The sequence below is a fragment of the Panthera leo genome, chromosome A1 (genome assembly GCF_018350215.1).
Source record: "Panthera leo isolate Ple1 chromosome A1, P.leo_Ple1_pat1.1, whole genome shotgun sequence".
In the NCBI taxonomy this organism is placed as follows: Eukaryota; Metazoa; Chordata; class Mammalia; order Carnivora; family Felidae; genus Panthera; species Panthera leo.
Genome location: NC_056679.1, coordinates 85,958,083 through 85,963,346, shown reverse-complemented (window position 1 = coordinate 85,963,346; position 5,264 = coordinate 85,958,083). Strand labels below are relative to the sequence as shown.

Sequence of the window (5,264 nt, the reverse complement as noted above, 5' to 3'; positions counted from 1 at the left end):
ATTCATTTAGAGGACCTGGGAGTGATTGAGAGGATCTGGGAGTGCTGTGGGTATTCTCTACCTCATGGATTAAAGTTGTATTGCTGCAGGGAGCAACTGGAAATATAATTAAAACATCAAATTAGAGGAAAGAGGAAAGATATTGAAATGAAGAAAATATAGGCACTTATCCAATTCATTTGGTCATTAAAGGAACTTACACACCTTCTTGACTCTCTTGCATCTATAGTAAATTTTATTTTAATAGCTTTATATTTTTCTTTTTATTTCTCTTTTAGTTTTGAGCAGCTAAAAATAATCTTTTATTTCATAACTGTTACCAAAATTTTTAGTTATAAGATTAAATTAAAATAAAAATTAATATATAAATATTTTCATCTATCTACCAAGCATTTAAATTCAGGCAGAAAATCCCAAGAATTCACTTAAATCTCTGAAACTTGATTTATCATCTGCAAACATCCATAGCCATATTTATGGCTATATCAACCTCAAGAGTTGATTAAAGGATTAAAGAAAATTGATTCTTGGTACAAATCTTGACACATGTTAGGTCCTACCCAGTGGAGATGGCCACTGAAAGTGTATAGTTCTATTTGTTCTACCATGTATGGACCTTGTTTGTGTTCAAGGTTTAGTTCTCCAACTCACCTAGAAACCATTTGTGTCCCTTTTTCTCCACTGCATATTGCCAGTAATGCTGAGGACCAAACCAAAGTTTTAGTGAAATTTAAAAGATTGAAGCAGGTGCAATTTTTTCCACATGGTATGTAAATAGATTAGTTTTCATTATTTCACTGGGTAAAATCAAAATAAAAGGGAAATAATCTTATCATTTTACCTAAAAAATATAGTTCTTTACTTTAGATCTTGAAACAGGTATTTAATAGCTATGGTGGCTTTCTTGTCAGATGCAAAACTTCTTTCAATGATATCACATGGCAAGTTATTTAGCATGTAAGAACAAAGGAAGATAGATAATCAAAATCACTGCCTTAGCAGTCATGTGATATGGCATTATTTTTGTTCTGTGTTGTTTTTTCTCATGATTAAACAGAAATAATACTAACTACCTCATGGAATTTTTGTCATAACTGGCCCTGTATAAAATATAAAAGATAGAAGTAGTAACAATGTTAATGTCCTTGGTAATTACAATTATTACATTTTCAATCTGGTTGATAATTGAAACTACTAATACAAATTATAGCCATGATATCAGTCTAATATGCTCTTCTCATGCCTATCCAAATGCCACTTTATAAACAAAGCTAGATCTCCCAGTATTTCCTTTGCACATCGACAGTAAGCACACAATAATTGAAAATCAGTTGTTTCACATAGACCCTAACCCTGCTGCAAGTACTTCACAGTGGATTTGGAGATTCACATCTGCACTAATTTTACTATGTAAATTAGGAACTGAAATTACTTTTATATCACTTTAATATGTTATACAAATAATGTATGGACATGGCATCAACAAACCACAGAGTTGAATGATGGTCCCATAACCCACTCCTCTTGAAACCCAAAGCTAATACTTCAAATTATTTTACAATCTTTTCCAATACTTCCTGTGTTTTAAACAATATGCTTATCTTCTAATGCTTTATTCTTAAATCCCAAATACCAAGACCATGATTTGTAATTTAGGCCACTGTGGATTAAGTCTCACCTCCTCCCTATATCATCAACCTTTTCTCTCCTCCCACCTCTAGCCCCCCATTCTCTCAACAGAGTTATATCCAACTTTATGTTTAAGGACATGCATTGATGGTATTGTTCCATCTTCTAGAATTTATTGTTTGCATATAAAATATATAACATCATTAAGAAACATGAGTTTGTTTTATTTATACTACTGGATATATTTATTCTCATATTATCATAATTTCTCTCAATAAGATTTTAGAGCACCTATTTAGCTTATATTAAGAATTACCAAGAAACTGTTTTCAAGAAACTAGTGTTTTCATGAAAATTCCATTTGATAAATTAATTCTAGTTTATTTTTCTGTGTTCTTTGCATCCTCTTTGAACATTGTAGTTCATGTATAATGGTTTCTAAAATTGTTTTGTATAACATGTAAAATAAGTAAATATTTTGTCAAAAATAAATTGATGTCATATGCATTTATAAGAATATCCATAAGTATATGTTGGGTCATTTTATACTATTCCTCATTCTCTTATCATTCTAATATCAAATTTTATGTTTCATTGTTGCACTATTTCTGGTTAATTTCATCAATTGATTGTTTGAAACTTTCATTAATTTTTATGTTAATTATTATCCTTTTTATTTCCAGAAGTCTTTTATTGATATTTGGCACTTCAGTTTATATAGAACATGATATTTTTTACTTATATTTAACAAATTCTCATTTTTCTCTGAAGACATCAGATTTTTTTGAAATGTTTTCTTGCATTTATCCCAATCATTTTAATTCAGTGTCTGTCTGTGTGTAAAGGTGTGTGTGTGGGTAGGTGGGGGTGTGATTACATCTGTCTTTCATGTAAAGCCTTCCTCAAGAATTTAATGGCTTTGGTTCTAGAAGAGCATTAGAGACTGAAGAACTACTATCCATTCTAGGTATAACATACTGAGCTTACTCATTGATGGTATTCCTCTGGAGAAGATTCCCACCACTCATTTCCACGTAGAATACTCTCAAAATGACATTTTGCCTTCTCCTTTTATGTTTCTTAAAGTTTTTTTTTTTCCCAAAAAAGTTCTTAACTTTTTTTTTTATCTCTGATTCCTTCCTCTTCTCTCTTTCCCAGTTTCTTTAAATTTATGCTTATTTTTTCTCATTATTATGTTAGTTGAGTTTAATGACAAAGAGGTGATACATATATGGATAAACTCTCATACTTATCTAGAAATAGAAAGAATTTTAAATAAGAAAAACAAGAGGGAAAAAGGACTGGGTAAGGAAAAGTGCCCTAAGGCCAATGCATAATGTTAAATAACTGCTGAGAAGCAGATGAACAGAATATGCATCTTTTCATAATGCTTGAGCAGAGTCATGTAAACTATAACAAATTCACAGAATAAGGTTTCATGGAAGGGGTTTCCTAAACTAGAGCATTTGAATGTTGAGGGGGGAAGAAAAAATATGCTTCATATAAACATATTTGACAATAATTATTAATTGTAGATTTCTAGGGGAAAAAGCAGATAATGATGCTTAGGATCTAGAAAGCTTGATTTGGCAAGATTTTGGAGGAAAACTAAAAAAAAAAGAGTATGTGAGCATGACTGATAGGCTACTCTATTTTCAGAAATAGTGCTTAATTATAGAAGGAAAAATCATTGTCTAAGGGTCATAAAATGTATTCAGATATGGGTCTATAAGTTATGCATTTACATTGATTTACAATGAGTATATTATAAAACCTATAAGTTCTGATGTTGATATCTAAATTTATGTAGAAACATAAAACATATATTTCAATAAAATCATTACAGAAATATATTATTCTTAGACATTTACAGATTTGTCTATGAAATATTTCATAGACATATGCATGTCCTATAAATATTTTATCTATGAAATTAAAACTGGCAGGTTTGTTTTATCAAAATATGTGTTAAGTTTTTTAAGAGTTACAATGTTTCATTAATAAATCACAGTTTGGAACGAAAATAATGAATTAACAAGAGCTTAATTTTCTGTACGTAATGCATGTTTCTCTTTAGGGAAAGCTAAATTAATGTCCCATGGAAAATAGTAACCAAACATCTACTGATTTTTTCTTATTGGGATTATCCCCACCATCAGGAATTGGCCTGTTCTTCTTCATTTTTGTTTTTCTCATTTTCCTAATGGCTCTTTTTGGCAACCTGTCCATGATCATCGTCATCCTCCTGGACATCCATCTCCACACACCCATGTATTTTCTACTTAGTTCTCCCTCATGGACCTGAACTACATCTACACCATTGTCCCCAAGATGGCTTCCAATTATCTCTTTGGAAACAAGTTGATTTCTTTCATTGGGTGTGGAGTTCATAGTTTCCTCTTCATTACCTTAGCTGGTGCAGAAGGATTATTATTGGCCCGTATGGCTTATGATCCTTATGTGGCCATTTGCTTTCCTCTTCACTATGCCATTCATATGACAAAAAGAGTATGTGTGCTGATAATAACAAGATCTTGGATAATGAGCTCGATCAACTCCTGTGCTCACACTGTATATGCCCTCCATATCCCTTACTGTCAATCCAGAACCATAAATCATTTCTTCTGTGATGTCCCGGCCATGTTGACTCTGGCTTGCATGGACATTTGGGTCTATGAGTACACGGTGTTTGTGAGCACGACACTCTTCCTTGTGTTACCTTTCATTGGCATTGCATGTTCCTATGGCCGAGTTCTCCTCACCATCTGCCGCATACACTCAACAGAAGGGAGGAAGAAGTCCTATTCCACCTGTAGCACACACCTCACTGTGGTGACTTTCCACTATGCACCCTTTGCTTACACTTACCTACACCCAAGATCGCTGAGAACTCTAACAGAGGACAAAATTCTGGCCGTCTTCTACACCATCCTGACCCCAATGCTCAACCCCATCATTTACAGCCTGAGAAACAAGGAGGTGATGGGAACCCTGAGAAGATTGATTCAGAGGATCTGCTCTGTATAAGTGTCGACAAAGTTCTCATTAATCCTGCTGCTTTAGAAATACATCATTTTCACCTTTTACACTCATTGGGAACAATGCCATTCCAAGATTGAAGACAAAGATTATATTAATCTAGAAAATTAAGATAATTGACACTTGACAAATAAATTTTATATTCCCAATTACTCTATTATTGTGGGAGTTTTTCAATAAATATAAATGGCATATATTTCCCCTTAATATGTGGGTAATAAGATTTTATTAATACATTGAAATGAGATTGGAAACAGTCCAACTTGATGGTATTATCCATTATAATAGTTCTAATATATTTACCATATCACCCCAAATAGATAAAATAGGACAAAAGAACAAGAAATGCTATAACATTGCCAGATTTATTTGAAATCAATGCAAACACACACACACACACACACACACACACACACACACACACACATCAATGGATACTTAGGATACTTATGTTGTTTCCCTATCTTATCTTCTTAGCTATGGTGTATAATGCTGTAAGTGACATAGAGATCATATCTTTTACAAGGAGTATTGTTGTATTATTTGGATAAATATGCAGCAGTGGAATTGATGGATCATATGGTAGTACCATTCTT

The 5,264-nt window shown here is 32.5% G+C and overlaps 1 pseudogene; it reads left to right on the top strand.

The window, feature by feature from the left end:
• Positions 1-3,727: 3,727 nt before the first annotated feature.
• On the top strand, positions 3,728-4,656 carry LOC122199836 (annotated as a pseudogene).
• The last annotated feature ends 608 nt before the right edge of the window (positions 4,657-5,264 follow it).